The following is a 23,704-nucleotide window of genomic DNA, read 5'->3' as shown; positions in this document are numbered from 1 at the left end:
AGGTGAGGGGAAAAGAGGGAAAGGAGATTGCAAGAGGTAGAGATGAAAATACTTGAGTAACTTTTCTGGGAAACATATTTCCCATTGACCTGACCGAGGGTTTTACTGCAATGTTATTCAAAAATAAACATTCTTGCTCTCTGCGTTCGATTGTTTGGGCACAAAATATCCTGAGCATGGCTCCCGGAAGGGTTCCTGAGACATTAGTGATCAAGATGCCTGGTAAACCACATGTTTCCAAGAAAAAGTCTCAACAGTTAAAAAGAAATTCAAAAAGAAAAACTGTTGATGAGGAAGAGCTGTCAAAGAAAAAAGTTAGAGACACAGGAAAAAGAAAAATCACCCAAACCATCTGTCTTCTAAAGGACAAACAAAGTATGTTAATATAAAACAGGTAAAGATAGCACCCAACAAAAGGAAAACCTGGCAACCACTTTCAAAGAGTAGCAGAGAGCATTTGCAAGCCATAATGGAATCAGTAATAATAACAATTTTGATTAATAGTAGTAGAGAAAAAGAAAAAATACAGTATCATCTCAATTTACTGAAAAAAAGATTGCTACAACTTTGTGAAACCCTGAAAGTCCCTCCTGAAAAGCTGAAGGATTTAACTCATGTGTCAAGTCTACTGGATGTGGAAAGGGCAGGGGACCAAGCTAATAACGAAGGTCTGGCATCATTGCAGGAAGAAATAGAAAAAATGGTAGAGACTGTGGAATTGATGACTGAGGATATTCAGAGCCTAAAGAACAAAATGGAAATTCTGGAAAGTGAGGTAGAAGAGGAAGAGAAGACACTAAGCAAGTGCTTCAAACGGATAGTAGTAGTGGACTCTCTCTTCCAGAACTTTCTCAGAAAAGTCTCAAAGCACCCACACTTCAGAAAGAAATTTTGACACTAACTCCAAACCAGAATGCTCTTCTAAAGGACTTGGATGTTCTTCATAATTCCTCTCAGATTAAGAACATGTTAACGCTCTTGAAGAAGCCTGTAAGAAACTGGATGCCACCTGAAGAGTTTTTTTTCTTAGATTGTCCCATATTAATGTTTATGATTTATAAAGCTATCAACTATGATGATATTGCAGAGGCTGAGGCTTCTGCAAGATTTATTATGCCCTGATAGGTACTTTAAAATTAGCCTGTGTAGGTCTATCATTAGTATCTAATGTAGTCTAAAAACTCTTTTTAACAGTTGTCAAATCTAGGAAATCAACATTTATATTGTTGTATATGCAATTACTTACCTAAAACCATTAAAAGAGTAGTAGGCATGACCTAATAGTTTATAATGGTTAAATGGAACTCATTTATTGGTTAAACATGGAATTGTGGTGTGTAAATTATGTACAGTACCTAGCATGGAAAAGCTTAGGAGTTTGCGATTACTAATTCTGTAGCGGATGGGTTTTCTTTTCTGCCTTACCATTTGGAAGCTGGAAAATCCTCACTTTTTCACCTAGCTTCTTAGTCTTTTTGGAAAGTAGTTAAGAATTGCCAGGTATGTTTAACTTAAGAGATAACATCAACATTTTATTTCTTTGGTAGGTAAGTGAATCGATTCATTTTCTACTGTCATGAAAGCATATCTTTACTTAAGAAAATTATTTTAAAAGGAACGGTAGCACATTTATTCCCCCTATAATAAAAAAAAAACCCAAAAATAAAAACTCTTTCTTATAAACCTTACCCAATGTATAATTAGCTTTTATATATGTGTGTGAATAAAGTGTCACTTAAATATTAAAAAAAAAATCTTCTTGAAATATTTTTCACAATGGAATTACACGAAAGAAAAAGATGTTTTCTGGTGGTGTCCAGAAAACTAGTTGTAAGCACTGACTAAAATACAATCTTGGTACTTGATGGATTTAACACTTACGGTTTGAACTATTATAGAGCAATCCAGGTCCCCATTATGCAGTGACATGTAATTTCTATGAGGTGAATTTGAGTTACACATGTTGAAAGGCCAAGGTGCAGAGTCCCCCCAGGCTGTCTGGGCACCCAAGATCAACACTACTTCCCCTCACACCTTAAACCTAGCTTTTATAGCTGATGATAGAAGTAAAGAAAAATTGAAAAAGTCAAAGAAACAGATGGCTCTTTGTGGAAAAGAAGAATTTTAACATGAAAGAACAGAGTGTCAGTTCATACATGGTACAGAAGGGCATGGCATGCCGGTTGAGCATACAAACATTGGAGCCAGACTTTTAATCAAACTGATTTCTGGTAAATTCCCAGCAATGTGCTCTTCATTTTTTTCATTAGTAAAATGAGGGTGATGATAGTGTATTTCTCAAAGGCTTATTACGAAGGTCTAAGGAGTTAATACTTATAAAGGACTTGTTACAGTGCCAGGCGCATGGTGCTCTATAGTGCTTATTTAAATACATTCAGATAGAATTAATATGAATGTTTCAAAACATGTTTCAGCCCAGGACAATGATAATAAGTAAGGGAGAAAGTTTCATCAACATTTGAAAAAAACAGGCCACAGGAGTGGTGTAATTCTAGCACTCTGGGAGGCCAAGGTGGGTGGATTGCTTGAACTCAGGAGTTCAAGACTAGCCTAAGCAAGAATGAGACCCCATCTCTACTAAAAATAGGAAAACTACCTGAGTGTCTTGGTGGGCACCTGTAGTATAAGCTACTCTGGAGGCTGAGGCAAGGATGGCTTGAGCCCAGGGGTTTGAGGTTACTGTGAGCTATGACGTCAAAGCAGTCTATCCAAGGTTATGAAGTGAGTTAATACTTATAAAGGACTTGTTACAGTGCCAGGCGCATGGTGCTCTATACTGCTTATTTAAATACATTCAGATAGAATTAATATGAATGTTTCAAAACAGGTTTCAGCCCAGGACAACGATAAAGAAATAAAAATATTTATCTTTATTTAATAAAATATTTTATTAAATAAAAATATTTATTTTTATTTCCCAAAAAAATAAAGAAAAAAATTGAAAAGACAATTTGCATAGGATGCCTGTGTACCTTGACCGAAATATAACTTCCAAAAACCTAGAAGTGAATAGCCAATATTGTTATTAGCATTCTGAAAGATTTCATAGGAAGTGCTCTCTCTGAAGAGCAAACACATACCGTGTTTGCTGATAAAGACAGTGAGCTGATAAAGACAGTGATTTCAGTGGGGAAAAGCTTTATGGGCCAACAGAATATGAAAAGAACTTTATGCAGTACTCAAATAATAAGAAATGCATATATCTGCTAGAGGATGTCTACAAGCTTTATTTTCCTGAAGTACATTATTTATGAGATAGACATATTGTCTCTATCTTTCTCTTTTTGCTTTGTCAAGTGTATTTCTTAGCACTTGACAAATAAACGAATGTAACCATAATCATAATTTGACTGCATATAGTCCATTTCTTCAGAAAGCTGTATAAGCATCGAGTATACATTCTCTTCCGCCATCCTGCCAGCAAGTCGGTGAGGCTGGCCTTCACATAGGACTCTGGTGCATTCCAGTTGACAGGCAGGCATTAGTTATTGTTGAGAATGCTCTCTAAAGATGAAGAATGCAGATCCTGTGCTATTAGAAAGAAAAAAAGCAGATTTCAAAGAATGGTGCTATCACCCAGCAAAACTGCTATCATTAGACTGAAATAAATGGGAGCAATTCAATTAAACTCACAGTCTGAAAGGTAATTTAAAGACCTCTTTCTCCAGATTGGTGTGTATAAATGCTCAGTTTTTATTCTTAACTTTGCTAGGATTAGTAACATCAATACATAATAGCGATGGCAGGTAAACGCTTCAGTTGTTCAGGGTAGAATCTGTCCACAGCTCTCCACTCATAAACCACTGCGCCTCCATGTGCAACTGCACTTTCCCTCTTCAGCAATTCACCTTAAGATAATTATTTCCCTGCAGTTGTATTTAAATCTCTATTTTTACAGGTCCATGTAGCTTGTTCTAAAAAAAAAATAAATAATAACCTGAGAGGTAAACGATATATGGTGGCTGCTCTCATTTATTGCCATCACCACAGTATCTCACTGCTCTTTATAAGGAAAGCTAAGTGTCATGTGCGATCAGGCACCCCAGATGTCCCTCAGCAGTCAAGGTGGGCATGTTGTGGCTGCTCCTTTTCTTCTCTGTGACCAACATATTTTCAGGAGAATATTCTGAGTGACATACAGCTGGGAGATGATTCCAGCCTTAATCGCTGCCTAAATTCTTGTTATCATCTGGATGCAGCCCATAGCTGCTGTCTGGCCCAGCTGCCTGTCAGCCACCTACCTGGCTCTTTCATTGCTGGACCCGTCGGCAGTTGAGGTCCTCCTGTCCTTCAAAGTTTACATGCAATTAGAAGTAAATTGAATGTCTCTCCTCTGTTCCTGAGAATTTGGGGGTGCCTAATCTTTCTCAGGAAGATTTAATTCGGTAGGGATTTCCTCAGTTTCCTATGGATTCTGAGACATATCTTGCAGCCATCCTCTTCCTTCTCTCTGTGAACATCCACAGAGGAAACTCAGGCCCTTTCTCTGATTTATCTCAACGGTTTTGCACAAAGTAATCAGGTCTAGGACTTATGGTTTGAAGCAACAGGAATTTTTGAAAAATTTTAATCTGGCATTTTTTACATTTTAATATAGACAATTAAACACCACTCAGTCTCTCTCACCTCTCAGTGCCCCTCCATAAGTTACACACAGCATTTAGCTCAACATCCCATACTCAGTCCCAGACCTGGTGTCTGCGAATTCAGCCAAAATAAGGGTCCTCTCTTCCAAGTCTCATTTATTAGCGGCACAGAAGAACTAGTGGATAGTTTGAAGGCTTAGAGTTTTCTTTTCGCCTGACCACCCTTTCTCTCCTCTATGTGCTCATACTGAGACATTCACACAGGAGTGGTAAGTCATGCCCTTTAGAGCCATTTGGAATAAAAAAGTAGTTTGAATATTTTGACTTAACTGTCAAGTCTGTTTAAAAAAAAAAAAATGAGGTGTTCCAAATGAATGGAGTCAAACAGCTGACTGGGTCTTCCTTCCTTCCATAAAAACTAAAACAAGTGTTTTTAAAAAAGGCTCGGCTCCTGTAGCACAATGGTTACTGCACTGGCCACATACACCAAGGCTGGTATGTTCGAACCCAGCCAGGAGCAGCTAAACAACAATGACAGCTGCAATGAAAACAAAAATAATAATGATTTCAATTTGTAGGAGAGGAGGAAATCTGGGTCATATAAATTTATATCTATGATATTAAAACTTCCAGGTCCCTTCATGAGTATCCCTCTTTGTGTGTTTCTCTAAATACACAGAGCTCAGAATTTAGTTATTGCTTCACACAAGGTCAGATAATTAAATTTGTGAACTCATCTAGAAAAAGTGTTATGAAGGGTGAACTAGGTGCTGGTGTTGGTGCGTGGCTATCCCAAGGAGAGTACTTTGAAGGTGACTGTAGTGATAGTCAGCAATGGGGTACAAGGTCTGATAGTTAAGTCTAAGAACTCAATCTAGAAAAAGTGATATATACCTCCCTGCTGAATATCACTATGGTCACCTTGGAAGTACTCCTCTTGGGAAGCTATGCACCAACATTAGGACCTAGTTCACCCTTCAAAGCAATGTTAGAACTCTTTTTTCTGGAATGGCCAACAGAGCTGTCATCTTATTACCCTTGATGTCCTAAAGCAAGGATATGGATCACCAGGATGTCTTCCTTTCAATATTTCCTTTATCTTCAGGTAAAGAAAAAAGTCACTGGGGAAAGATCAGGTGAGAAGGGAGGGTGTTTCATTACATATATCTTCATAAATTGAACTTCTGTCTCTATAAACCTCACTTACCTGTTCAGACATCTGCCATCTATCCTGAGATGTACTCCTCACATCTCTAGTCAACTGTTATGACATGATCGGTAAGTCTGGTTTATTGCCTAATACATTTTCTACCTGTGATTTTAGTAAAGTAGCTCTTCTGCATTTATTCTCACATGTAATCTCTCTCTGAAATGTACAGCAGGGGTATATTGTGATGCAGTTTACAAACTGCTTCATACAACTTCACCACCATCATACAACAGTAAACCAATGAAATCATAAAGGAAGTTACCTGAGTGTTGCTATAATATACAAAAATTTATCCTTTATTGCTAATGCGCATTGCAAAATGTTTTAAAAATAACTACATTTTAGAATTATAAGAATGTTTATAATTTTGTTTCTTTTTTTTTTTATCTTGGCAATCTGACCACCGTGGTCTCTGAACATTTACATTTACTTTTCTCTTTAGAGTCCCAAGAGAGTACAGTAGAGTCTGTGTCTACACACACCAAAGTAAGTGAAAGATTAAAAGACATATATTATCAGATGTTTGAACAGCTTGTTTACTTAAGCCAAAATGAACTGATTAAATGGTCATGTTCTTTAATAGAAAAAAAAAAAAAAAAAGAAAGAAAGAGAGAGAGTCAAAGTAACAAAGTTAAGAGAGTAGTAAAATCATCCCTAAAAATCAGTTGAAACTAAGGGGTTAAAAATTTGCTGATGATCTAAGCTTGACAAGATATAGTTATAATTAAAAATTAACCAGTTTCTCCCCCTAGCCGGCTTCCCAACAGAGAATTGCTTACTGTTTAGGAGTTTGGTCACAAGATTGTAACTTCCCTTTTAACCACTCGTGTAGACAACACTTCTAGTATATAACCTGAGATTGTCTTTTAAGATGTTTTCCAGACCCTTAATTCCCATGGAATCACTGGCACCATGAACTAACTCAAATTGTCCTAGGGGCCGCTACTGAGGAATTGGCTCAGTGTAAAAATGCAGTGTCTGCATTCCTAGGATTTCACCCTCGACACAACCAATCACCAATGTCAATTCCCTAAGTCCCGTGCCCACCAAATTTACCTTAAAACTCCCATCCTAGAGTTTCTCAGGGAGAGGGATTTGAGAAATTCCACCTATCTCTGTGTTTGGCTGCTTACTGACTAATATTTTTATTCATTTTTTTTTTAATTTCAGATTAATGTGAGGGTACAAAATATTATGTTACATTCTTTGTGTTTCTTAGGTAAAGTTCAAGTTGTGGTTGAGCCAGAACACCTAGTGCTGTACATCCTCACATTGTGCACATAGGAGAGAGTTTACCAATCCCCTACCCTCCTCTCCTTTCCCCTTTCCTTCCTCCCCCTTGAATATAATTGCGTTTTTCTCTCACGTGGATGTGTAGTTGTTTTTCTATTGTTTTCATATTAGTATTAGGTAAATTGGTTACTTGATTTTCCATTCTCGTGATACTTTACTAAGAAAAATGTGCTTCAGTTCCATCCAGGTAAACATAAAAGATGTAAAGTCTCCATCTTTTTGATGGTTGAATAGTATTCAATGGTATACATATACCACAGTTATGGTATTCCTGGGTTTATGGGCACTTGGGCTGATTCCACATCTTGGTGATTGTAAATTGAACTGCAATAAACAATCTAATGCAAATGTTCTTGTGGTAAAATGATTTTTTTTTCTTCTGGGTAGAAGAATAGAAAATTACTAGGTATCCAGTAATGGCATTGCTGGATCAAATGGAAGGTCTACATGTAGCTCTTTGATGTTTCTCCTCCATACTTCTTTTCATAGAGCATGCATTAGTTTGCAGTCCCATAGCAGTGTAAAAATCTTCCCTTCTCTCCACATCCATGCCAGCATCTGCAGCTTTGGGGACTTTGTGATGTGGCCTGTACTCACTGGGGTTAGGTAATATCTCAGGGTGGTTTTGATTTGCGTTGAGTATCAAAACCACCCTGAGCATCAAAACCACCCTGACAATGAGCATCTTTATCATGTGTTTCTTGGCCATTGATCTGTCTTCTACAGAGAAGTTCCTGCTCAAATATCTTGCCCACTTATAAAAGGAATTTTTTTGTTCTTTTCTAATTGATTAGTTTGAGTTCTCTGTAGATCCCAGTTATCAATCTTTTGTCAGATTCATACCCTGCAATTATCTTCTACTAGTCTGAAGTTTGTCTATTTGTTTTTATTGTTGTACCCTTAATTGTGCAGAAGCTTTTTAGCTTTATCATGCCACATTTATTGTTTTGGTGTTTCTGTAATTGCCATGGGGGGTCTTCATAAACTCTTTTCCCAGGCCGATAGCATCATGAGATTTTTCCACATTTTCTTCTAGAATTTTTATTGTTTTGTGTCTTCAATTTAAATCTTTCATCCTATGAGAGTGAATTTTTGTGGGTTATGTAGGTGCGTGTTCAATTTCAGTCTTCTACATGTGGCTAACCAGTTCTCCCAGAACTATTTATTAAATAGGGTTAATTTTCCCCAGTGCATGCTTTTGTTTTATTTATCAAAAATCAAATGATGATACATTCATGTCTAGGTTCTCTATTCTATTTTATATATCTAAAATCTGTATCTCTATTTTTGTGCCAGTACCATGCTGTTTGATCATTGTATGTTTGTAGTTTGACCTGCAGTCTGGTTATGTGATGCCTCCAGACTTGTTTTTATTTTTTTTAATTACATTGGCTATTCAGAGTATTCAAATGGGGAAAGAGAAGGTCAAACTCTCACTCTTTGTGAATGATATGATCTTAGAAAAACCCAGGAACTCAACCACAGGGCTCCTGTAAGTGATCAAGAAATATAGTAATGTCCCAGGATACAAATCAATGTCCACAAATCATTAGCGTTCATATATACCAGTAACAGTAAAACTGAGAACCAAATCAAAGACATAATGCATTTCACAGTAGCTTAAAAGAAAATGAAATACCTGGGAATATACCTAACAGGGGATGTGAAGGATCTCTACAGAGAGAACTATGAAACCCTGAGAAAATAAATAGCAGAAGACTTTAACTAATGGAAGAACATATCATGATCAGGACTGGGAAGAATCAACCTAGTTAAAACGTCCATACTACCCAAAGCAGTCTACAGATTTTATGCAATCCCCATCAAAGCACCAACGTTATACTTTGAAGAACTTGCCTAATGACTAATAAACTCTTTCTCTGGTGAGATTCTGCTGTCTCAGTGTACTGGCTTTTCTTGTGGACTGGATAAAAAGAACCTGAGTGGGAGATAACAGTAATAGAGAAAGGACCCAGTTTTCATTTCTTGGTATTGCTATATATACATAGGCAATGATCAATCTGTCCGAAGATTTCCATGTAACATTTTAAAAATGCTAATCTAGGGATTATCTATATATTCTGTTGTTTATATGTTCAGGAGGCAAAGAATTATTTTCTCCACATTCTGCACTTTTGTCAATGTAATTAAAATTGATTTCTTTCTACTTACCTAATGTGACTAATACTTTAATGTAGTTCATTATTTCTCCTATATGTTATTCCTGGATAAAAGATATGCAGATCTTTTTAAAAAGATAAGTAATCGTAAGTTTATGGGAGAAACTTGGCAGACATGGGGTCTGATAGCATCTAGCCCCAAGATGATGTGATGAGAAAGGCATGTCACCTGCGTGCTATTCTGCCCCAATTTTTAGTACATTCATGAGAAAATATAAGGAAAAACCAAATAGGGACATTCTACTTAATACTTGAACAGTATTCTTCAAAATACCAAGGTCATGAAGACAAGGAAAGAGCACGAAACTGCCACAGATCTGAAGGGACTGCAGAGACAAGAAGACTAAATGCAATGCCATATCCTGGACATCCAGGAAAAGAAGGAAGAATGGTAACGAAGGCTGTAGTTTGGTGAATAGTGTTGAATCTATGTTGATTTCTTCATTTTGATAATTGTATCAAGGCTATGTAGGAAGTTAACATTAGAGGAAGCCAGGTGAAAGATATACAGAAACATATGTGCTGCCTTTGCAACTCTTCTCTAAAGCTACAATTCTTTCAAAGTAAAGTGTTTGTTTAAAAGTGAACTTGTAACTCTGAGAAATTATTGATAAGTCTGTTAATTCAAGATACTTAAGTAAAATATCAAAGAGTGATGCAAGACTTTCAGTTCTGGTATATATTTAATCTGCATCTAGAGACAGAAAGAGACACAGTCTCTCTCTCTCACACACAAACATTGGCTTTTTCATTAAGCATGAGATAGTAGGGATTGAAAGTGTGTTCTGCTTTATGTAAGTGTACATGTAGGAAATGAGATTCATGCAAGCTTTAAAGTCCTGAGGAAATCTGAGATTTTGGTTTAATATTCATGATAATTCTATCTTTCCTAAGCCCATTAGCTCACTTCTCCATAATGCATTAGTGTAAAGTGACATCCATAAAAGTGTTTCTTGCCAGTTTTTTTCCCTCTAAAATTCTTATACTTTATCCCATCTGGCTTTGCAAATACATAAACTATCTGTGTTGCATCACATTATTTAAAGCAGCTTCCAATGACATACACTGACTGCAAGCATGGCTTAACTGTTCCAACATCAGATGCAAATGGCGTCTTTAATTCTCCTTGGATCAAGCCACCCATCTTGGGGTCTGACTGTTGCTTGTCATCATCTGTGGAGCAGTCTGCTTTACTTTTCTTCCGTCTGTTCAGGCTTAGGCAAGCTTACTGTTGAGCAATTGCATTCCTTGCTATTGCCAAAACAGGTTTTATTTTATGTAATTTTACACAGCTGAACTGTTCCCCCGACAGTAGCCACCCCACTAGATCCAAGGTCATAAAACTCACTGGACTAGCAAAGGAGAAGATATAGCCAAAAGCCCTTTAAATGCTGATATCAGAAAACAAAGAAGCAAATGCTCAGAGCACACATGTCTATTTGTTTACCATCCAGGACTAGTTGACCAGTTCACAAAAAGTGGAATACTCCACAATCCCCTATGATTTAATTCGGTGAAATTTACACTACCATTAGGAAGATAATCTTAACTCCAAATGTCATATGTGTGGACATGCTTTGGAACTAGAAAGTAGTGTTTTTCAGGACATTGAAATCTCTTGATGAATAACAATGTAACATGAGATTGTGTCTATTTTTTTTTCTTTTTGACAGAGGATAGTAAATACTTACATTTTACATTAAAGTTTGAAGCTTCCAAGATGATTTGGTAATATCTATGCATCCAAAAATTGGGTAATTGAATACATTATGAATTTAGAAAATGACTAGCAACTTTGAAAGAAGTTGCTATATGGATACCCTGTTGTACTGATAATATTTAAAGGGAGAAAGATAAGGCAATCTTGTTCTCATCTCTAAGACTGGGAAAAGAGCCTCTCAATTATTCCTTTTTTTCTCTTAACAAGATAATGAGAGAAGTCTGAGACCAGATAAAAATATAAAATTGTTTTTTGTGGGATAGTCTTTCCCTTATGTCTACACCACGTCTGAAAATAATGATACTGCAAATGTCATTTTATAATTTCTCTTAAATTTTATACTAAAACGAGCATATGGTTTTGATCTAATAAAAATGTAACTTAGAAAAATAAGTCAATGGCAATATACAATTCATCAAAATGAACCTGTAATACTTTACATAATGCAACAACTTTCTGGTAGGCCACAGACTTAATATTCTCATGGGCACAGATTCACATTCTTAGGAGAAATGCCCACATAACTGGTAGGCAACCCAAACATGACAAGGATGTTCTTGGGGAAAAGAATATCCACAAGTGTATGGTCTCACCCACTTTTTTGGCCTGTTTTACTCAGAGGAAGTGAGCTAAAATGGGTCCGATGTACCCAATACATCATTCATTAGCAGTGAGTACTTTATCTCTGCCAACGCAGAACTAACCAATCTGCTTACTGTTCCTTGCCATGCCTTTATAAAGGAATATGTATGTAAAAGCAAAGTATTTTTCAGTCCTGTGAAGAAATTTGATGAGAGAAAAATAAGACATAATATAAAGTTATTAAAACACTCATAATAAAATGAATTATTGACATTAAATAAAAGAAGCTTACTATGTATAAATTAATACATAGAAGTTATGTTGGAGTAGGGATGTGGGTCTCTCTATCGCACTATTGGTCAGTGTGGCACAGATGACTAGCACCTAACAACATTTTATACTCTCCTTCCATATGGAAGATTCAGCACTGTGAGCTATTGACTCACCAAGGAACTACATTTCTTGGAGTCTTCTTATATCCAAGAACCATGTGATTACTTCTCCCCAGTGGATGAAGCAGATAGTGTTTGTCACTTCCATCCTTGTATTTAAAAAGTAAAACTCTCTACCATCTGTTTCTCTTTGACCTAGAGGCCCCACGGATGTTAAAGCCACAAGAAGGACAGAACCTGGGTCCCTGAATTACTACATGGAGAAAACTTTCTGCTCACCAGGGACACCCCTATAGAATTAAGACGGTGAAAAATAAACTTTTATCACATGAAAATGCTGGTTTAGGGTTTAATTGTTGCAACAACTAGCATTACCCTATCTTGCATGGTCCATGAACACAAGAAAATAAATTGGTAGAAAGAAGTGAACATCTCAATAATTCTGCCCTACAAAGGCAACAGTGTAAGGGAGATAGAATAAACAGAAGACACACTTTGAGAAACACGTCATTAAATAGAGAAACAAGAAAGGTAAAATGTGGTTTAAATATATGTCACCACATGAGGGAAATGTTAAAGACACATGGCATTTAAATGAGAGTTAATGAAAATGTTTACTTATTCTGAAAATAGATTCTTAATTCATGCTTTATATGCTGAGAAGAAGTGTGGTCTTGGACTTGATGTCCACTTGCTTGATGTGGACTTGTATTAGATACTACATGCTGTCTTAAAAATCCTTAATAGAAAGAGCTGCACTCCCACAACATGATCCAGCCCTCCCAGCTATTTGAACATTGAATTTGCCTGGCTACTGTGATTAGTCCTCCAGCCCACAGAGTGTCAGTAATTTGGCCACTTTGTCACAATCTGGCTTTCTGTCTCTCCAAAGATTATTTTGGTCATTTAACCACACTGAAAGAACACAAGTCTCTTTGTTATTCTCTGAATATTACCATCCTTTTTTTCTCACATTTTCTGCAGACATCACTGCAGGAAAAGTCACCTAGAATCGCCAGTATCTAGAGCAAAATCTTTGCTAAAAAATCTAATAAAGGACAATTGGAAAGAAAAGAGTAAATTCTATGCATAGAAAACATAACTTCTCCTTTTAAATTAAGAATCCTAAGCACCTAATTATATATATACTATATAATTATTACTGGTCATTTATTTATTTGTAAATAAAGTATAGGTACACATACATACATATAGATAAAAAACAGTAATAATTACTATCTTCCTTGTAGGGTCCCTCTTTGGCTCCTGGGGTTTCTACTTTAATTTTTCTTTCTTGTAAATATCCTAGGAAACAATTCATCTCAGTTCCCCTTTGATGTATCAATTTATAATTCCATAAAGGCGCCATCCTTTCATACAGGTCCCAAATTATCCTCAGAAGGCTTTTGAGGGACCAAACAATGCTCAGGTTTCCCTGGGGTTAGTCTGGTAAAGGAGAGAGAGAAGTTATTTCAAATGTAGGAGGTAAAGTAGAAGCAAAGCTTTAAATACTGAAAAGGAGGCCTGTCACCCCATCCTTCCCACCTGCTCAGCTCTTTCTTTTTTCCATAGGATTGATCACACTTTATCATACCACAACATGCTATTTTTTTTATTAAATCATACCTGTGTACATTAATGCAATCATGGGGTACAATGTGCTGATTTTATATATAATCTGAAATATTTTCATCAAAGTGGTTAACATAGTCTTCATGGCATTTTCTTAGTTGTTGTGTTTAGACATTTATAGTCTACATTTACTAAGTTTCACATGTACCCTTTTAAGATGCACTGTAGGTGTAGTCCCACCAATTACCCTCCCTCCACCCATCTTCCCCCAGCCCCTCCCTTTCCCCTTTCCCCATATTCTTGGGCTATAATTGGGTTATAACTTTCATATGAAAGCTATAAATTGGTTTCATAGTAGAGCTGAGTACTTTGGGTACTTTTTATTCCATTCTTGAGATACTTTGCTAAGAAGAATATGGTCCAGCTCCATCCATGTAAACATGAAAGAGATAAAGTCTCCATCTTTCTTTAAGGCTACATAATATTCCATGGTGTACACATACCACAATTTATTAATCCATTCGTGGGTTGATGGGCACTTGGGCTTCTTCCATGACTTAGAAATTATGATTTGGGCTGCAATAAACATTCTGGTACAAATATCTTAGTTATAATGTGATTTTTGGTCTTCTGGAAATATACTTAGTAGTGGGATTGTAGGATCGAATGGCAGGTCTATTTTTAGATCTTTAAGTGTTCTCCAAATATCTTTCCAAAAGGAACATATTAGTTTGCATTCCCACCAGCAATGTAGAAGTGTTCCCTTTTCTCCACATCCATGCCAACATCTCTGGTTTGGGGATTTTGTGATGTGGGCTAATCTTACTCTCGATTGATGCAGAAAAAGCTTTTGATAATATCCAGCATCGCTTCATGATCAGAACACTTAAGAAAATTGGTACATAAGGGACATTTTTTAAACTGATAGAGGCCATCTACAGCAACCCACAGCCAATATCGTATTGAATGGAGTTAATAAGATGTTGTTAAATTGAAATCATTTCCACTCAGATCAGGAACCAGACAAGGTTGCCCATTGTCTCCACTGCTCTTTAACATTGTAATGGAAGTCTTAGCCAACACAATTAGGGAAGAATAGGTGATCAAGGGTATCCATATAGGGTCAGAAGAGATCAAACTTTCACTCTTCACAGATGATATGATTGTATATCTGGAAAACACCAGGGATTCAACTACAAAACTCTTAGAAGTGATCAAGGAATACAGCAGCATCTCAGGTTATAAAAGCAACACTCATAAATCTGTAGCCTTTATACATACCAACAATAGTCAAGCTGAAAAAACAGTCAAGGACTCTATTCTTTTCACAGTAGTGCCAAAGAAGATGAAATATTTGGGAGTTTACCTAACAAAGGACATGAAAGATCTCTATAAAGAGAGCTATGAAACTCTAAGGAAAGAAATACCTGAAGATGTTAACAAATGGAAAAGCATACCATGCTCATGGCTGGGAAGAATCGACATTGTTTTTTTTTTTTGAAAGACAGAGTCTCACTGTACCGCCCTCCGGTAGAGTGCCGTGGCGTCACAAGGCTCACAGCAACCTCTAACTCTTGGGCTTACGCGATTCTCTTGCCTCAGCCTCCCGAGCAGCTGGAACTACAGGCGCACACCACAATGCCTGGCTATTTTTCTGTTGCAGTTTGGCAGGGGCTGGGTCCGAACCCACCACCCTCGGCATATGGGGCCAGCGCCCTACTCACTGAGCCACAGGCGCCGCCCAGAATCAACATTGTTAAAATGTCCATACTATCAAAGCAATATACAATTTTAATGCAATCCCTATTAAAGCTCCACTGTCATACTTTAAAGATCTGGAAAAAATAATACTTAATTTTATATGCAATCAGAAAAAACCTTGAATAGCCAAGACATTACTCAAAAATAAAAACAAAGCAGGAAGAATCATGCTACCAGACCTCAGACTATACTATAAATTGACAGTGATCAAAACAGCATGGTACTGGCACAAAAACAGAGAGGTAGATGTATGGAACAGAATACAGAACCAAGAGGTGAACCCAGCTGCTTACCATTATTTGATCTTTGACAACATGCTATTTATTATCTCTTCTCCTGCTGGAAACATCTTACTGATATGTCTCAAGTGTGCAGACTTTGCCTAACACATAGTACTTAGTATTTGTTATTACTTAACATATATTTTCTGAAATAATACATGGATAAATGTCAAAGCAAAAACCATCACTACAATTTCAAGAGTGGGCCAGTTATATTCCTAAGGGCTAGGTCTAGTCTAGATTTACCAAGACTAACATGATAAGGCATTTATTGTTGTCATTTTGGGTTCCTCCCCTGCCTCTTATTCAAGACAGAGGAAACCTGTCATTCTTACTTTATGGAACTTAGCTCAGGAGAAGGCAACCATGGCTTGGCTTATCATTTGAAAATATAACATTTGGGGGCCACTGAAGAGAGTAGGCTAGGTGGGTGCCATGGAGGTGAAGGCCAGAGGAAGCACAGCCTTGAAAGGCCACATGGTGCCGCAAAGCTAAAAGTCTTCAGATGGAGAAGTGGACTGAAGTCTGCAGGTCCCAGGAGGAGCAATGACAGAGGAGGTCTAAACAGTGGCGTGGCTCCTGTTAAAACACTGAAAAACTGGAACAATATAAGAAGATAGAGACTAAGTGACTGAACCTGGTTTTCCGCTTTATTTGGATGGCAACTTAGAACTACACTTTTTAAATAAATAATGTGGAATTTCTTTCATACCTGAGATAAGATCTGACTTCTGCTACACAAATATTATGCCATCTTACATCTATAGCACTTAAGAAATCAAGATTGATTTGGCTGTTTAATGGATTACCAAATCATTACTCACATTCTAGAAAATATCATATGACCCTTTGGTCTAAAAAGTGCCCTTGGGTTTGTCACTGACTGGAATCTCTGACTGGAAAGTTCTAGAATGGACTTGTTCCCTCCAGGGTATTCAACCACAGAAAATATCTCACATTGGCAACCAGAAGTAAGATTAACAATACCATCTGCTTCTCTCCACAGTCTCTTCTCAGCCCGATACTGAAGGCTCACTAAATTGGCTGAGGGAGAAGAGAAAATGAGGAGTACAGTCACAGGACTGGAAAGGAGTGCGTAAGTCTCAACAGCAATTTTTAAACATACAATCAGGTACTTAAGCTTAATGCCAAATAAAATTAAAAGGTTTAGAAAGGAATGCTGATGTATTTAAAGAGAGAGGAAGATCTTTAATATGTATCCAGACTGAAGGAAATGTGCAGGCTATTGCCTTGGTGAGGAAGATTGTATGTACACAAGTCATGACACCAAATGTTAATGTTTGCAAACCATAGTAGCAGAGAAAGCTGGAGAGGACACAGAGAGAAGAATAGAGGAAGTAGGGAGGAGAGAGGAAAGAGAAAGTCTTGAGGGAAGAGACTGTTTTATGTCCAATTTTCCAAGTAGAAGAAAAATGTCAGTTCACAATTACTGGACCTGAAGAACATTTGAAAGAATGTTCTTTTTGAGACAAGAAGAATAATCAAATGTGAAATTTTCAGAAAATAATAATTTAATTAAATTAGAAATTTAAAGTACCCACTTATTAGGAAATTGCTAAAAGCCCAGAGGATTAGAGAAGAATTGTGGAAGAGAGATTGATCTATAGTGACTTTCCTGGGTGTTCACCCTTATAAATTTCACTCCCTATATTCCCAGGGCCAAGAAGAAGGCAACAGAGATGGAAAGAAGGCATTTCCAAGGTGGATTTTAACCATCGACTTTGCAGAATATATTGAGTGTCTGAATGTATGCATCAACAGAGAGTAAGGAATTCAGCATGAATCTCAGGGGTGAGAAACTATTGAGACTACAAAGATGGGAAGATGTATTGTGGTGCTAAGACAAAGATGTAGATATAGTTTGGGGAGAGTAGAGTGGAAAGAAGTCAAGAGTACACTGTGGTGATTTGACAAGTGTGTGAGATACCCAAGAGCAGAAGTCAGGTAAAGAGTTGCACATGCTAGGCTGGAGCAGAGAAGAGATTTAGTCTGGGTAGGACATTTGGGGTCACTAATATAACAAATAATTAAATTCACAGGCTACCCAGGGATAAGACATATGAAAAGAATTCAGTAGCTTTCAGGGTACTTAGTGTACAGCATCCTTCTTAGAGGACCAGAATCTGGACCTGATTGCCAGTGCCTATAAGTAGATCGAGCCTTCTGAAACCACCCTACTTGCAACCTTTTCCATGACAGTTATGTATTTTGACTTCTGCACAGCGTCCACTGTCTAACTTCCCAGATATTACATTCATTCAGTACTACTCCTTCATACCACGCCCTAAGAAGACCGTGCAGAACAAATACTCTCTAGAGCTAGGACTCCTATCTTTCATATTTTGATCTATCTTGCTCACAGTAAGTTTTTGATTCTGATACTAACATAAACAAGAAATATATGTCCAGATGGTTCCTGAAATTAAGGAAGATTGTGAGATCCTTGGCATGTGAATTTAAAGAAAAATAAACCAGTAAAGAGTCTAGAATAGCTAAAGCATTGACATGTGTTTGGATAATTAAGGGGGGGGTGGGGAAATATCTTCACAGGTCAAAAGCATGCTAATACACCTCAAAAAAATCTGTAAAATTTTCATGTGCAGTAAGTCACTTTGTATATTCTTAAACAATTATATGACTTGAAATTGTCAAAAAAAATTTTAATTAAGAATTTTGAGATCTTAAAGGTTGTGTCCTACTTCCCAATCAAACATACTACGTGTTTAAGGAAACAAAATATGATGCATAAAAATTATTTAATTTGAAAGAACATCTTATTCTTTACTGGCATCATACTTCTTGTTAAAAACTTCCGTGTAAGTGATCTGAATTTTTGAACATTAGCTCCCTCTCATTACCATAAAATCACGATCTTTTAAAGGCAATTGAGAGTACAATTAACCTTAACCAAAAGATACCATCATTTTCTGATTGATTATCTCAGCTTTCGAGAGTCAGTCATCCAGAACCAGTGTTTCTAATAAAATAAATTTTTCAGAAATGAGATGTGATCTATAATTTTTGGCTCTCTGAATACAAAACAGACCTTGTGGGATGCATGCCTAATGAGTCATCCTTGTTTTTCATGAAAAACATGATTTTCCAGCACTGTAGCATTTTGCTCTTTACTGATGCATTTGCATAAAATGAATATATTACAACTTAGATGTTGTAATTTAGTTAGTTTAATTATGTAAGTCACACTGATGCCTTGGTGATTTCATGAATTTGGAATGTGCCCAAAATTTTTAGGGATCTTACTTCTGACATTATGTCTCTGTAGAGTGAAACTTTCTTAACTGTATTTGATTATGCTAATATTCTCAGAGTCTTGGAATAGGCACATGTTTAGCATGAATACAAAAAAAGAGAAAAAAAAAACAAGTACAAGGTGTTACTTTAACAGCAAATGTGCCATGGACAAACATGAAGTAGCCCACAAAGAAATGCTATGAACTAATCGAATGTACTGTTGTGTAATCTTTCCCATCGAATATGGTTTAATATTTACGTATCGGTTTTTATTTAAGCAAGCTTCCAATTGCTAGTCAACAATTCACAATTTCAGTATTTTTATACCATGTATACTCACAGGCACTTACAGAGTAAGAAATTCAGTTACTGACCCAGTTGCTGATATCATCATCATGCTCAGAATATTTTCCCAAGATTCCACTTACCTCTGTGCCTACGCTTCTTCATATATTCCTTCGGTTAACATCCCTAGCATTCCTAGTATGTTCTGGGCAATGTCCTAAAGACTGAAGATACAGCGAAGAACATGGCAGCATAGCGCTTGTTCTCATGCTTCTTATAGCCTACAGAAGCAGACAAAAAAAAAAAGTTCAGCAAGCTAATTGAATAATAACTGCTTTTATAATGTTATGAAGGAAATAATTAGAATTCTGTGACAGAGAGTAATAGTGAGCAGTATCACTTTAAGGTTCCCCTCAGCCTGGATGAACTTAAGATAGGTTTTTTTCCTAACTATGATTCCTCCATCTCCCATTTCTTAAAGCACTTACTTTGAAAACACTTTACAAAACACTTTCTTTGCCCCTTTGAAATGTAAACCTCTCCTATCCTCTAGCCAATTTTACCACCCAGAATGTTTTTCTCAAGGACTGGGCCACAGCTTTGAATATAATCAGCAGGGATAATAGGGTCTCTATATCCCAGGCTCTGGTAGGATAGGAGTTTAACTTCACCAATTAGCGCACAGCTAGCCTAATCATACTGACCCCCCCGCCACCCTTTTATCCTCCAGTACTTTTCCACTAGCTCACCAAGGCTTAAACACTATAGCTTTTTGTTTCAGTGGAGCTGACTTCAAGCTCTCCCCTATTGCAACCGTCTTGAATAGTTCTTCCTTGCCTGGTAAATTTTTCCAGGGCAATTTTTCTTTGACAATAGAGAGAGGGAATCTCCGCTACCTTACCTTAGGTAGAGTGGGAAAAGACAGTCTATGAAAAGATGACATTTAAGTTTTGACGGTACTTCAGGCAGAGGGAATGGTGAATGCCAAAGGCCTGAGGCTAGAAAGAGCTTGCTGTGTTGAAAGGAAGACAAGCATGACTGATAATAGGAGTGAGGAGAGAATGTGAGACATGGTGCCAGTGGAGCTGGGTCACTTTGTCCCTCATAGGCCAAAACAGGAAGGTTATATTTTATTGAGAGTATAATGGGAACCCCTGAAAAGATTTAAAGAAAGGAAAGGTATAACCTGGCTTGGGAGGGAAGGAAGGGAAGGGAAGGGAAAGTCCCACCTGCTTTAAGGATTGGATGGGGTTAAAGAATGGTTCACAGACAAGGAATCAGCCTTTCAATCTTCAGTTTGAAAACAGAAGTAAAGACTCCAGATCTAAGAATCATAGATTTGATGACTGAGAGTTTAAAGAACTGAAAATAAATGCCAAGATTAGAAGTTTTCCCCAAAGAAAATGCACTTTACATTTTGTCTTCTAAGTAACAGCACAGAGAATAGGTATTAAAATCAGAAGTTTCTTGGACTACATTATAATACAATGATAAACTACTCCAGTTAACTTTAGGAACACTAGACATGTGTTAACTCCACTGGCTTTCAGTGTTGATGGGCAGAACATTATGGACCTAATGAACTCACATAACTGTGATTTTCCAGAAATTCAGATGTATCTCTCTGTCTCCAGTTCCCCTTAGTGCTATCACTAATCAAACCAATGAAAAGTGAAGGAGCAGGAATTGTTAAAAGAGCAGATCTATGTAAGCTTATTCATGAATTGGGGAACTGTAGGTAGCCAACCACCAAAAACTTAAAACAAATTGAGTCAAACCTCTGGTCTATCTTGTCTAGTGCTATCTTACACAATTCCATTCAAAATGATTTTGCCAGGGGCAATATTTTCCTTTATGACATTGACCTCTAAAATTCAGACCTGAGTTTAATCATCCAAATTTCGCTAGTTGAGACAAAAGCCATAATTGTATGAAGTAAGCATATAATGAATTTTGAGTGATTAAATGGATGAATGAGGAAACTAAATAATATAATCCTTCAGATACTGTGAATAACATCAATCCCATAAAATTAAAAATCATGAACCAACATCTGAGGGTAGCCATTTGGAAAAGTAACCCATTTCCAAACACGTTTAATTTATTAAATAAATATTAATAATATACTGCAAGGTCAGTAAACTTTTTCTGTAAAGGACCAGATAGTGAATATTGAGACTTTGCAAACCATATGGACCCTGTTGCAACTATTCAAGTCCTCTGTAAATGACTGTGCTAAATTCATTGCAATAAAAGTTTATAGACACTAAAATTTGAACTTCACATAGTTTTCATAGGTCATGAAATAGCCTGTTTCTTTTGATTCTTTTTCAAGACTTTAAAGTATAAAAATCATTCTTAACTTACTGGCTGTACAATGCAGGCTCTGGCCAGACTGAGTGTGGGTGTAGTCTGCTCACCTCTGGTTCTCTGAAGGTTGGGCTTTGGGGAGACCAAGATAAGAAAGACACTGTGTAAAGGTATTGATAATGAGACTAAAGCATCCACCAGATATAATTTACATGACTAAGGACTAAATTAGAAAGACCAAATTGGTGCAACTTTGAAGTTTTGGCATTAAACTTATCTAGCATGAGGTCATGACATTCTTTATATCTGTCAAAGAGAAGTGGTAATAATCATTTCCTTGTACCTGAGGGCCTGTTGTGAGGAATAAGCCCTTCCAAAAGAAATCCTGTTTTTAGAAAAGAACAAAATAGAATCAGCAAAAGCAAGTCTCCAGGCAGTTCTACTATGAAACACATCACAATCCATTCACCTCCTTTGGCTCCAGTATCATGTGTCTTAGGAAATCTTTTGATCTCCAGTTCAGTTTCCCAGGTACTTTGATATTTTGAAGGCAATGTCCTGAGTGGTACATATAATTATTCTTCCCACTGTAAATGAGATTCTCCAGTATGAATCAATAAAATAGTAAGCTCGGGTGGTTTCAATCAATTCCCTAGAGTCTAATATGTAAAAATAACTTTCTGAAGTTAGAAAAATGAAAACCAGATCTGGCCCCTTGCTGAGTCCACCAATGTAGCAGCTTCCCTGGAGGTTCTGCACACACAGCAGTCACACAGCTCTTAACTGCCAAATTCTTAGTCAAGCATTATGTTCCCCTGCTACAAAACCTTCTCCTAAACACTTTATGAATCTATTTATATTTATACTTATTTTTTATTTTATCTGTGAATATTTTAGGACATACCTCTATAAGGGCTCTTTTTAATACCACAATACCAATACTATACTTAAAATAAATTTATATTAATTCCATAATATCAACAAATATGCAGTTATTGTTAAATTTTCACTGTCTCATAAATGTTTTAAATTTAGACATGTGTGCACCCTTCTTTTCATTATTCTATGTCTGCATGTATTTACAGGCCAGTGAATGATTACTCTCTACCATAGAAAATAGAGTTTCATAAAATTTAACATAAAGCTATTTTTTCAAACCAAAGCCCTCACTGTAATAAACAGAGCAACTGGACAGGAAATCAAGAGATCAATTAGGTTTGGAGTCTTTTTCTGCCACATCATATCTGATAGGGAAGCCATAGACATGAGGAATTTAAGCAGGTAACTACTCTCCAAAGTCCTTTCACATACCAAAGCCTTGGGTTTCATCATTCTATAAAGGTGCATTGTCTGTATTCAAAGGTGCATTCAGATGGGTGATGTTGTCCTCAAGTCTAGAATTTAATGCATTGAAGGATACAAAATTGTGACATCAATCTTTAAATGGAAATAGTCACTTTCATTTGAGAATTTAGATTGCAGGTGCCTGTAGGAGTACTTAAGGGAAGAGTCAGATCTTGATGTGCTTGCCTTGTTAGTAATAATGATTTTATAAGCTTAAAACCAATATTCAAGTATTAGTTATAAGCAGGTTAGGAATTGAATTAAGAAAATGATTACAGAGGATGGGCAAAGGAAAACAGAAACAGGAGCTAAGTGGATTCAGAAGATTCCTGAGCCCAGCACAACGTGCTGCTGGAGGCCTGGCACCTTTAAAACTGAAGGAGGAGCTTGCTGAAATTTCACCTTTCCCCCAGCAAGACTCTGGGCAGTGGAGGTCTCTAAGCAGGCAAGACTCATCCTATATGGGCAGGACTATTAGCTCTGAGGGGGAGTGTGTTTAAATATCTAAAGTTAGATATGCAGAGTGTTTAAACTTTGTTAAAGAAGGCAAGATTTACTCCAGACCAGAAAGGAGATAAAATCTCTCTTTGCTTTTGTCACCTCGGTATGACCAGAAGTATCTGTCTGTCTGAGAAACAAGCTTCTTGAGTATTGTCACTTCTGTGATTTGTGTACTGGCCTAATTGGGGTCTTTTCTGATGTCCTACTCTGGGACTGTTTTCACCGTCCCATACTCTGTTGTGTTATAGTTCATAAATACCTTAGGGCAATAAAAGTAAAAAAGAAATCCAACCAATTAACATAGTTAGTTTAAAAAAAAATTAGTTAGGAAAATGCAAGCACAGCAAGAACCATATCAGAATTGTTTGCCTTTCCCTCATGAGATTTATGATT

The 23,704-nt window shown here is 36.9% G+C and overlaps 1 pseudogene; it reads left to right on the top strand.

Annotated features, from left to right (window-relative positions):
* The first annotated feature begins 215 nt into the window (after window positions 1–215).
* Window positions 216–1,013, top strand: LOC128598126 (centromere protein Q-like; annotated as a pseudogene).
* Window positions 1,014–23,704: the final 22,691 nt, after the last annotated feature.

This window comes from Nycticebus coucang, chromosome 11, assembly GCF_027406575.1.
Source record: "Nycticebus coucang isolate mNycCou1 chromosome 11, mNycCou1.pri, whole genome shotgun sequence".
Lineage (NCBI taxonomy): Eukaryota > Metazoa > Chordata > Mammalia > Primates > Lorisidae > Nycticebus > Nycticebus coucang.
The sequence above is the reverse complement of the archived record's forward strand: the minus strand, read 5'-3'. Positions and strand labels throughout refer to the sequence as shown.